This window comes from Saccopteryx bilineata, chromosome 2 (genome assembly GCF_036850765.1).
Source record: "Saccopteryx bilineata isolate mSacBil1 chromosome 2, mSacBil1_pri_phased_curated, whole genome shotgun sequence".
NCBI classification, from domain to species: domain Eukaryota; kingdom Metazoa; phylum Chordata; class Mammalia; order Chiroptera; family Emballonuridae; genus Saccopteryx; species Saccopteryx bilineata.
This window is the reverse complement of record NC_089491.1, coordinates 379218463-379231161: the sequence shown is the minus strand read 5'-3', so window position 1 is coordinate 379231161 and position 12699 is coordinate 379218463. Positions and strand designations below refer to the sequence as shown.

The following is a 12699-nucleotide window of genomic DNA, read 5'->3' as shown; positions in this document are numbered from 1 at the left end:
TCTATCCACTGCGCCACCACAGGCCAGGCTGGGCCCTGAATTTTAGCACTATTAGACTTTTTAACCTACCGAGCGTAATACTTTGTTTTCATCTCCAGTCCCACTACCCCTCGATGCCCCATCCACTCAGGTGAGGAGGGACGCATGGCAGTTTATCGCTGGGCTGGCCCAAGTGCGTTTTCTTTGCTATTCTGAGGAGGTCAGGCCGAGCAAATCTCTGCGGCTCTCTCCTCTGGCCCAGCTCTCCTTCCTCTCTTCTGGACGGAAAGGCGCCCTGGCACGCTGGGGCAGCAGCGCCAGACCGGCCGCCAGGTGGCGCAGACCAAGCCCCAGGCCTGTTTCCGGCCGGCCTTGTGACTGCTGGTGAGCAGGTCCCTTCCTCGGGCCCCTGTTTCCCCGTTTGTACCTTAAGCACTTTGGCCAAACGAGTGGTTCTCAAACTTTATCCACGCATTAAAATCTGCTGGGGACCTTGTAAAACTTCCAGGGCCCAGACTGCACCCCGGATCAACAAAGTCTGACTCTTCTGAGGGTGGGACCCCGGCACCCACGGGTTTGAAGGCGTCCCATGTGATTCCAATGCGCGGCTGAATTTGAGAACCTGTTGGTCATGAGCTCTGGGTTCCTTCCAGCTCTGCGATGCTGAGGCTCAAGCTGGTGCTCTATCTTCTTTCACTGGAGGGTTAAACTAAAGGTGAGAGCCAGCGCCCCCCGCCCCCATACCTACCCTCAGCCTGGGGCAGCAGCCCCGGGACTTTGCGCAGCCCACCCACCCCTCCCCGACCCGCCCGCTGCAGCCCCGCCGCCTCTATCGTGAGGTTTGGAATCCAGGTTCCTTGCCAAGGCAGTCTCCCCGGGTTTGGGTCGGGGTCTCCCTGCTTTCCTGTCTCACACAACTGCTGCTGAAGGGCCTGGGAGGAAAGGGAGAGAGAGAGCTGGGGAGGACGAGGAGCCTGTTCAATTGGAGATACTGAGCGTTTGGCTCTTTTTATCCCGGAGGTAGCCGCTGCTGACTTTCCCGAGCAGGGCTGACCCCGACCTGGGGTCTGGCGGGGTGCCGGGGCCGCCCCTCCCCGGAGCGCCATTCCCTTGGGTGAGCCTGCTTAGTCGCACTGTCTTCCGTGGACACAGCCCGAGGAGGGAGGAGCGAGCCTTGAACCCCTGTCGTCGTCCCCCACACTCGCCCCATCCTGTGCAAGTCACACAACACGGCTGAGCTTGGTCTGCCTGTCTGTGACATAGGCCAACGCTGTCTCTGTCTCATGGGGCCAAGGACCCTAACGTGTTTCCCTGCAGACAGAGGCATCGAGGCTTACAACATGCTTTCTATTTGGTCGGGAGCTTGTGCGTACCTGTAAGAGGGCCTGCTGCCTGGCAGACTGCGGAGCCCCCCACGCCTGCACCCCAGCGGGAGGTGCGTTGGGAAGTCCTGTCTCCCGCACGGGCCTCCGGGAGGGAGGCAGGTGCAGGGCGACGCTGCAGCCCAGGCCGGTGGTGTAGGCAAGAGCAGAGCGGCACCAGGTCCTTTGCGGGGAACAAGTATCAACAGCTTAGTAAATAAAGACCGCGGTCGCCGGCGCTCACAGCGCGCCAGGACAGGTTGTGCTTCCTCCGCTCGTTCTCGTGTGCCCCTCACAACCTTGTGAGGTACAGATTCTTTTGAGGTTTTTTGTTTGTTTGTTTTTAGATTTTATTCATTTTAGAGAGGAGAGAGAGAGAGAGAGAGAGAGAGAGAGAGCAGGAAGCATCAACTCCCACATGGCCTTGCTGGGGCAAGCCCAGGATTCAGAACCTGCGACCTCAGCGTTCCAGGTTGGTGCTCTAACCACTGTGCCACCACAGGCCAGGCATCGTTTTTATTTCTTTTTGAAAGGGTTGTGGGGGACTAGTGGGATTCGTGGCCAGGGTGGGGGAACTGGAGCTGGAAGTTGGGGGTGGCAGTCTGGGGACTCTAGGAGGAGGCTAACAAGGAGGAGGTGGGGGCAGGAGGGAGATGGGGAGCTAGGGGCAGCAGCCCTTGGTGGGGCTGGGAGGGGGCACAGATGGGGCTGGGTGGGCCTGGTGCAGTGTGGGCAGGGGTGCTGGCAGGTGGGGGGGGGTGCCCAGTTGTTTCTGAATAATAAAGATGCAAGGCAGGGGGTGTTGGGCTGGGGAGCAAGGGTGCAGAGTGGGCTCTGAGGGTGGGCAGGACATGCTCTGGGACTAGCAGGGCTGGGGGAGTGTGGCACGAGGGTGGGCAAAGGGGGCCGGGCAGAGTGTAGAGAGGGCAGGTGGGGACCGTCTCCTAGAGGCATCTGGTGTGGTAGTGACGGAACGAAGAGGGCCCTGAGCCCTCCAGTGGAGACGCTGCTGGGATCTGGGACAGGAACACCTGTGGGGAGTCCCGAGTGAGGATGGAGAAGTGGGGGCGGCAGAGGGGGCAGCAGATCGGCTGGATGCCAGGACCCGGCCAGGCTGGGGGGTGATAGCATGAGTCAGGTTTTCATTTCCAGATCAGAAAGTAGAGGCTCCAAGAGGCTAAGTAACTTGTCCAAGGTGACCCTGCTACTAAGTGGCAGAGAAAAAATTTGATCCAAATCTTCCCGACTTTAGAGGGCATGCTTTCTGATCTCTGTGAGATGCAGTCTATTCACAGGGCAGCCGAATCTGACAGCCCAATTGGAGAATAGAATGCTCTTCAATGCGGGGGGGGGGGGGGGGGGGCGCGGTTGGGACAGGCTGCGGGGAATGCGTATTGGAGGAGGACATTGTTTCAGGTCAGGTGCCAGGACTCTGGGGCTGAGGCCCAGTTGTGGCAGGGGCTGCCTGGGAGGGGGCCCCAGGACTGAGCTCCCTGCATGGCCCAGACTGGAAGGTCATGCATCCCGGGAGAGGGCTGAGCCTCCTCCTCCTCTTCCTCATTCCGGGAAGGCCTTCAGTGGAGTGGGAAAGCCTGGGTTGAGCCCTTAGCAGGGCTGGCTGCACAGCCGGCCACCAGAGTAGTGGCCTTTCTGAATGCAGGCCCCACACTTGAGAGTGGATGCCCTGTGGTCTTGAAGTTTTTCCTGATTTTATCCTTGTTTTGTGAGTGAAGTCCCCTTCCCAGCCCATTGTCCCTCCCCAAGCCGTGACTGCTGTAACCTCCACCAGAATCTCTCATTCTGCTGTCACCTTCGGCCCTTGGTAGGGACTCATGCAAAAGAGTGGGGAATCGAGTAAAGGCAGGGGTGCCTGGTAATGGAAGGGTGGAGAACTCACCCCCACCCCCCACCCAGGTACTGGCGCATTCAGGTAGGGAGGCTGCAATTCCTTGGGGGATCACCCATCGGCCTGGGTTTAGGGGGTGGCTTGCGGAAAGCCATTTTGCATTTTACTTTTGTCCTGGGTTCCACTAATTAATAGCTGGCCATGCTCACATCCAGGTCCTGCCATTTACTATGGGAGCAAACTTGAGCAACTTATTTTATCTTAGCCTCAAATTTCTTGTCTGAAAATTGGAATGTGCACATCCCATAGTCTTTTGGTTTCTTTTTTTTTTTTTTTTTTAAAGACAGTAAGGTTTCTGTTTGTTAAAACAACAACAACAAACAAACACCAAAAAACAAAAACACCCCCACCCCAAATCCGAACTGCAAGTATGATGATGACACTCCCCTAGCTATAAACTGCCTATATGGCTTGGGGTTGTTCTACAATAAAGACAAAATCCTTTCACCTAGACCAGGGCTGTCCAATAAAAATACAACAAAGCCACATATGTAACTAAAACTTCTTTAGCAGCCACAGTAAAGAAGTTTAATATACTGCTCACAAAAATTAGGGCATATTTCAAAATGAATATGAAGTGATAAAATGTCCCCTAATTTCTGTGAGCAGTATATTTACTTGACCCATATACCAAAGCCTGGTGTGTCTTTTAAATCCAGGGCCTGTCTCATTTCATGTGACTAGCGGCCCTTCCAGTCTGGCTGCTGCCAGCATCCTTGCAGTCCCCACAGCCATGTTGGATTGCCCTCCATCAAAAGCACCACTGTCCTCCGCACACAGGGCCGCTGCTCTTCTGACTCCTGGAAAACTCGTCTTCCTTCTGGATCCAGTTAAGCTGACTTGGCGTGGCGATTCCTTTCTAGCCCCTCCCATGCTATCAGGGCACGCATCTTGCCCTCCCCAAGCCCACGTCATTTCACATGTCCTTGTGGCCACTTGGGGAGTTTGTCTCTCCTGCTGGCTTGTCACCTCCAGGACAGAGACCATTCCGGGGTTTTGTTGTTTTGATCATTTCAGGGTTTGGCACGTTGCCTGGTGCAGAGGCGGCTTCCAACCTACTGTGGGATGGAGATTGTGTAAGCACTCTGTGATGTTCATTCCTTTCCCTTCCCTCTGGAAACCGCTCTTCATAAAGGGACTCTTCTGTGTGACTCCGCTAGAGCGCTGGAGACACAAAGCATTCAGTGCCGAAAATATTTAAGTAGAAATTCAAGCACACAGATTATAAATGTTTCTCCCCCAGATTAAGCACCACTTAGAAATACTGTCTCAGCTCCTTTTAGTGATTCGGGCTGTGATTAAGGAAAATTACTCCTCCAGCTTGAAAGTAATTACCGCCCTTCTCTTGACTGCTTCTTCCCTTGAGGCGGAGGATCTGCAGTGTAGGAAGTGATCCTTGTCCCTGTTGAACTGGAAGATCTGTCAGAGAGCCAAATGCTGAGCTGCGGCCATTTCCCGACTCCTTCCTGTTCTAATGCGTTGTCAGGTGAATATAAAGAAAGCACAAGTCCACGGTTGCCAATTGATCCAGGTGATAGCAAACCTGGTGACACCTGTCTAGGTGAGGCGTGAAGCCTCTTCACTGTGTTGCAAAGCCAAATTCAGTACCTGGCTTCCTCCACCTTCAATCAATACTGCTCCTTTCTTGGGACAGTTAGGTTTGAAGACGCCCTCCAAACATGGTAGAAGCACCATTTCTCAGGGCCTGCCTCTCACCTTGAAGTCCCAGAGGTGCGGTCGGAATCCTGCGGGAGAGATGTGCATCTCTGCACAATGGCTTCTCGAGGACACAGCGCCGCAGGCTATGTTTCCTTGATGCTTTCCAAAGCCCACCGAGTGCAAACTCCCAGGTGTGCAAGGGTGATGGATGCCCTTAAGATCCATTGCGTGTTTTAAATCCTAGCCTGACTCCAGGCTTGCAGGCTTTGTTAACGGTGGATTTAACGGAGCATACCCCCCTGCGCCTGCCCAGCACTTCAAGAAAAGCCTGAGATAATGAAAATTCAGATTATACCTGCCAATAAAAGCTCCATGTCTACTCATGATTCAGTTCTTGGGACCTCTTATGCTATAAAATTGGTAATGTTGAAAGGCTTTAAAATGGGTATTTTCTTAAGATTTTATTATTGATTCTACAGAGGGGCGGGGCAAGAAGTATAGTTGTTTCACTTCAGTTCATGCTCGTTGCTTGTGCCCTAACCCGGCAAGCCCAGGGCCCCGGAACAAGCAACCTCTGCGTTCAAGGTCCCCACTCTATCCACTGCGCCACCACAGGTCAGGCAGCTTTTGCCTTTTTTTTTTTTTTTTTTTTTACACAGAGTCAGAGAGAGGGATAGATAGGGACAGACAGACAGGAACACAGAGAAATGAGAGGCATCCATTATCAGTTTTTTGTTGTGGCACTTTAGTTGTTCATTGATTGCTTTCTCATATGTGCCCTGACCATGGGCCTTCAGCAGACTGAGTAACCTCTTGCTCAAGCCAGCGACCTTGGGTCCAAGCTGGTGAGCTTTTTGCTCAAACCAGATGAGCCCGCGCTCAAGCTGGCGACCTCGGAGTCTCGAACCTGGGTCCTCCGCATCCCAGTCCGACGCTCTATCCACTGCACCACCGCCTGGTCACGCTGCATTTCTAATATGGAAACAAAATTCAAGAAATGGGAAAATTCTGGCTGCAGGACGATCAGACGTGGCAGGTAGGTAACTGTTACCTAGGTGCTTTTGCAGATTTGCATACTTAACTCATACATCCTTTAAAATTCTCTGAATTACAACTAACGCCCGAATTTGGAACTCTAGTTCAATATGTATGCCACCCTCAACCCTGGAAAGCTGATTAGTTAACAACAGTGGCATGGTCCCCTAGATAGAAAATATAAAACCATTCTGTTTTACTAATCAACAGTCAGTCTTTGCAATCTCAGAAAACATTTTTTTTTGGTATTTTAAAATATTTTTCAAAATGCATAATCATCTCAATTTTTAATGCTACAAGAAAAATCTCATTTTTTGAAAAGGCTTTCCAAATGCCTTCAGCAATTCTTGCTATCTTGGCTAAGTATATTCTTTGTAAACTAACAGTAAGTGGCAGGATGGTCAAGCATACTCTCGTTAGATTCTTTTAAAAGTCCTAGCCTAAGGATTTTTCTTGAGCAGTACTAAATTGGGACTCTATTCCCATTTGGTCCCTGCAACAGGTACAAAAGGAAAAAACTAATTTAGTTTGCAATGAATAAGACAAAAAATTCAGAAATACTTTATTAGTTTAGGCAAGAACTAAAGATGTTAGCTGGTATTAAGCATTCTTACTGAATAACTTCACATGGTATTCATAAACCATTTTACAATGATTTTTTTTTAAGTGAGAGGAGGGGAGGCAAACAGACTCTTCTTGCATGTGCTCCATGGGAATCCACCCAGCAAGCCCACTAGGGGGTGATGCTCTGCCCATCTGGGGCCATTGCTTTTTTTTAGGACCTGAGGCATAGGCCAACTCTCTTGAACCAATTGAGCCATGGCTGTGGGAGGAGAGAGAGAGAGAGAAGGGGGGGAGGGGAGGAGAAACAGTCGCTTCTCCTGTGTGCCCTGACTGGGAATCAAACCTGGGACATCCACACTCAGGGCAGACACGCTCTACCACTGAGCCAAGCATTTTCCTTAGTTAAGGACAAAGACATACTAAAACTGTGGGACTGTGAGGAAGTCCAACTCATCTTAATAAAAAATGGAAGCTCTGAATTGATAAACACCATCTCTGATAGAGGGGCCCTACTTCAACAGCAATGCTGCAAAAAATGACAAAATCCCAGAAATAAAAAACTAGAATCATTACTTTGTAAACATGAAGTCTGGATGCACTTACAAGTTTGCTAACTTTTTGTCTACACTTTGGAAATTGTTTCCAACTATTCTAGGCCGGGGAGAAAGTTCAAAGCGCTTTGACAGCGATGTAACAACATTGTAATGTGAGATGCCATGGGTTATTTAGTACAGAGTCGTCCTGCAGCCCTGATCAGGCACATCCTGCTGAGACTGTCAGTGCACACGCCAGCGTCTGTTCCTGTCGGCTCCCTAAGGGCAGGCTGAGCCATTTGAGCTGGGGACGCCAGGACCCACTTGGCACACGGGTTCGAACAGTGCTCCACTTTTAAAAGCATCTCATACTGTCATTTCCTGTTTACACACTTATAAAATGGCATGACATACAACTGGAGTGACTATCTTTGAGGTTACTTTTTTTAAATTCACAACTTGCAGAATGGCTAAGGGACAACCCATAGCATGATCTCTATTACAAACAGGTGAAAAGTACCAAGCTGGCACTAGCTCAAAGGTGTGCAGTGCAGCCTGACCAGGCAGTGGTGCACTAGATACAGCATTGGCCTGGGACACTGAGGACCCAGATTCGCAACTCTGAGGTTGCCAGCTTGAGCATGGGATCATAGGACCTCATGGTCACTGGCTTGAGCAAGGGGTCACTGGCTCAGCTAGAGCCCCACAGTCAAGGCACATAAGAGAAAGCAATCAATGGACTAAGGTGCTGCAATCAAGAATTGATGCTTCTCATCTCCCTCCGTTCCTGTTTGTTCCTCTCTTAAATATGTTGTGCAATCCTCACATCCCATGCTAGGTCCCTCCCTACCACACCATCCAGAATCCTCTGGGTCAACTCTTCTTATAACCACTTGTATTTTGGAAGCACTCGTGTAATTTCTTGACACTACTTTCCCACCAGTGACCTATCACATTGTCTTTTTGACACCCCCCCCCCCCCCCCCGGACTCCTATAGTCAGTCATCTCTAAGCCTTACTCAATTCTGGGCAAGCACAATGCCCGTCTCTCTCAGTACATCAAACAGGTCATCCCTCATTTCCAAATTCTCAATAGCTCAGCTTTGATTCTATTTGGAGAAGGGACACACAGGCATTACATGAACACTTCTCTCACCCCATATGTTCAGTGTGGAGGTTTTGAATAAATACTGTGGGTACATTAGTACCATTTCATTCATGGAATGTAATCAGTCTATCTGAGACCTGAATCCACAATTTACTTGGTATCCATGGGCCTTTTAAAGTCACTTCGTACATTTTAAAATTATCACCCTAGTGAGATGACTCATTTGGGAAGTCCAAAGGCAAGTTCTTCACTCTGCCGCCACTTGGGCTGAGGACACAGTGACACTGTGGAGAGCCTCCACAGGCCTCTTAGAGCAGCACCTCTGCACTGAATGTAAACTCGTGTGAAGTCATGTGTTTAAGACAGCATGGCCCCTGACACCAGCTAATTTCACAGTGCTCCTTGTTCCAGAGTGCTGTGGTAGACACGGGTCAATTCCTGAGCGCCACCTCCATGCAACATTCTTAGTTTTGAGATATGAAGGACAATTTAGTTAAGGGCTCAGGGCTGGGAATGTGAATAGCTTAAAATCATTTGTGGAAAAGAGATTTTAGATTGATTTTTTTTTTTTTAGAGAATGTGGCAAAATTTCAAAAAAATTACTGTTGGGAAGAAAGTTTACCCTATGCTAGTAGGGGAACATACACAGGTTTCACTTGAATAATTACAGGAAGATCAACAAGGGAAGCATTTATCACAAGAATCAGCAAATTCAATACCCATTCCAAGGTGCTAAGCATAGCCTTCACTAAAAAAATTCCAGGCTTTTCAGAGTAATTATTCTAGTTTTCACTTCATCCAGACTGTGAAGACTAATTTGAAAATATACAATTCCACTGCCAGCTGTTGTTTTAGGATTTTTAAAGCACTGAAATGCTTCAAGTACCTGAATTCTATTTTTCAAGCTCCAGAACATACTTAGGCTAAAATTTGGAATGACCTAGAATTCTTAAGCTGCTCACAACCTGTTAATTTACATGGAGTGACTGCTTTATACCCCTCAGAGCCTAAGTCCTTCAGGGTCGAGCACCTGGCCACAGTACCAGTCAGGGAGGTTTAACTAAGTCCTAAGCTTCACTGGGGTGGGGGGGTCCCGGTCACACCTGGGGAGCGTGTCTGGGGGTAAGCCACAGCTAACTGGTGTTTAAATGAACACTGCCTGGTACTCCTACTACTAGGAGTACGAGGCCAAAAAGCAGCGAGTTCCCGAGATGATAATCTAGGGTGAACACAGGAAAGGTCCGTGCTGACCGTGCCCAGGCCAGCTCTTCCCTGCCCAGCAGTTCCCTTCCCGGAATGGCATGATCCTGAGAACAGCTTCCTCGGAGCTGCTTAAACAGAACACAAGCATCAGCGCCCTGGCTGACACCCAAATGAAAATTATGTCAAGATTGAAAACATAGCTAGGTCCTATTTCTAGCTTTAAAAAAACTACAGCTAAGACCCTAAATTGGGCACATAAGAAACAGTACCTTTTAAATCTAGCACACATTGAAGGAGGGTTCATTTCATGAAATACATTGTTTATACATCTATTTTATTAGGTACTACCTACAACAAAGCCTGTCCCTTGCACTTGAAATTATTAAACATCATACAAACAAAAGCACATAAACATACAGTTAAAAGAAGAACCCACCCACCCACCTTGAACACAAGAGCATCGTCACCAGTTCCTGAGGGCTCCCCCTCGGTCTCATCTCCCTCCTTTCCTCCAGTGCAGAGAACACTGAATTTCTTGTTAATCATTTCCTGACTTTTCTTCCATTGACCATGTATTTAACAGCCCGGTTCTGACCTTCACAGAAATGGAACCATAGTGGACGTGTTCTTCTGTAACTTGCTTTTCTGACCAGAGATCCATCCACGTTCAGTCCTGTAGCTGTAGTTCCGTGTGACCACTCTGGAATTCCACTATAGGGAAACATCACAATATTGATCCAGTGGACTAGTGATGGACATTTGGGGGCTTTCCAGGTGTTTTTTTTCCCTTTTCTTCCTATTACAAATTATGACATTTCTACATCCATCTCCTGGCACACATGTGTCGAGTTTCTCTAGGGGACACTAAAGGGTGGAAAAGCCACAAGAGAAGGTAAAGCACAGCCAGTTACATCAAACTGTTTTTCGTTGTTCCTAAATATTCTTGAATTTGCTGACAACAGATCTACTTGGGGAGCTGAGGGGAAGAAAAAGACCAACTATGACGCTCACAAACTGCATTTTAAAAATAGGAATTAAAATTTTGATACAACAAAAACATTTTTTTTCAGTGTTGGTTTGCTTAAAATGTACTTTTTTGTCTATTTTAAAAATATTTCTAAATATATGAATGAAACAGCAAGATTCAGAGCATGTGGTATGCATCACACACTTTAAAATCTGTACACAGATGCTTACACCCTCCAGCCCACCTCCCAGGAAAACCACGTGGGAGAGTCGTTAACAGTCCCAGCTCCTGGACAGGAAGGACAGAGGCAGAGAAGGAAGACGCGGATCGCTAAACACTTCCACTGATATACTGTTTTTCAGAATTTTTAGAATTTTATTTTTCTACTCATTTTTTTGAACCATATACAAGCATTGTAACTGTAATACAAACTTTTTTAAAAGCTGTCACCCGGGGTTCTTTCACAAGCTAAAATCAGTGCAAACGCAAACTTGAAAAACCTGAAGGAAGTCCCATCCACAGAAAATGTACACAACAAATTCTTAAGTGTATTTTCCGTTTCATGCACTTTAGAAAAAAATGTTTAAAAATATTCATCACATATTCATCTACAATGCATTTTTAAAAGCATAGGACACAAGCCGAAAGACTTCTAACCTAGATTGCTCAGTTTTAACATCTCTAGAAACTTATAAGATGAATGAACCCAACGCATACAGGGTCAGAGTTCTCAGACCCTGGGCCCAGGGTCAGTTATCCTCTGTGACACTAATTATAATGAGGAAAACGAACAGAGTGCCTGCAAGTGAGTGATACTGTAAGGACAGGGCATAAATACCCAAGCTGGGCAATAGGACTAGTTTACGATAAACTCAGGAAGGTAAGAAATGTGTTTCAATTCAAACTCAAAATAAATGTTTCGTGATTTAAGAAAAAAACGTCTTAACGGGTAGGATACAATGTGCAGTGCAAAGGTGCCGCAGCAGGAGCCTCAAGTCACCAGGTCCCCCCAAGAAGCACAATGAAAAGCAAGCTATCAGGCCACTACTATAGTTGATGACCGGCCAATTAAAAGTTCACCCCATTTATTTTAATCAATGGACTGTTGTTTAAATCCTTTAGAGATACATGCTGAAATATTTACACATTAAATGTATGTCTGAGACCTGAAAATAACAGACGGTAGAGGTGTACACACACACACACACACACACACACGAAATAAAGCTGGCCATTGAGTCTTACTGGTGATGAGTTTTAATAGAGGTTAATGATACTGGTTTTATTGTGTCTTTTTTTTTTTTTTTTTAATTTTATTTATTCGTTTTTTTAGAAAGGAGAGAGAGAGGGAGGGAGAGAGAGAGAAGGGGGGAGGAGCAGGAAGCATCAACTCCCATATGTGCCTTGACCAGGCAAGCCCAGGGTTTCGAACCGGCGACCTCAGCATTTCCAGGTCGACGCTTTATCCACTGCGCCACCACAGGTCAGGCTTATTGTGTCTTTTAAATTTTCCAAAATAAAAGGAAAATAAAGTGATAGCTTCGAATCCAATTTTATTAGATAATCTGATTAATATATACTGACTCCCCTTAAAGACTTTTCAAAAAGAAATACGCAATAGCTAGTAACTTTTAGGTCAGCAAGGCAGAAAAGTGTATTTCTTATACAGAGCCTCCATACTGGATTCTTGTGAATTTGGTTACTACGAGTCATTTTCTCTTGAGCCTGATAAATTTTGGGTGTTGCGGGAGTGTGTGTGTGTGAGACCCAACTTCTCCCCAATTAAGGCCAGATATTAATCACGACACTAAAGGGCCAGGCCTCCCCTTCTATTCCCATATCACTTCGACATCCATCTAAGTGTTTGTTTGTAGAGATGAAGGCTTTTCATGAACTCTTACTGTCCATCATTAAAATAAGGGAGCTAGTAATTCCAGATGAGACTAAATCTGGCATTTTAATACCTTAACAATGCCTTAATACTTTAGTCAAGTTTTTCTTAATACTCAGTAATAAAATATGGTAAACAATCACTTGAAGTCCTTTCTCTCTACAATCAGTCTGTAACTACACGAAGGACTGCTGGGGGGGCTGGGTGTGAGACTGTTGGGGCCAGCTCATCCCCTCTGGCATCACCTGACACAGCCAGGGGACACACGTGCTGCATCTCCAGGACCAACTCAGTAAACCAGGAGTGCGCCCTTCAGAGCCTATGAACTGGCAGCTTCGTTGTTTTCCAAAGCTCGGTGGACAGTATTTCAGTAAATTCAGTAACAATTCTTGATGCCTGCTGAACGAATACAGTGGCCTAATAGGCGCCGAACCGGGAGGCAGAGACCTCGAGTCCCTGCGCTAGCTTTCCAGTGTGGAGTCAGATGACCACG

At 47.6% G+C, this 12699-nt stretch overlaps 1 long non-coding RNA gene across 1 annotated transcript; it reads left to right on the top strand.

Moving 5' to 3' along the window:
• Positions 1 to 403: 403 nt before the first annotated feature.
• LOC136323639 (uncharacterized) lies at positions 404 to 5434 on the top strand. Its single transcript, XR_010728994.1, has 3 exons — positions 404 to 694; positions 1688 to 1812; positions 4264 to 5434. It is a non-coding gene; the product is annotated as an uncharacterized lncRNA (long non-coding RNA).
• Positions 5435 to 12699: the final 7265 nt, after the last annotated feature.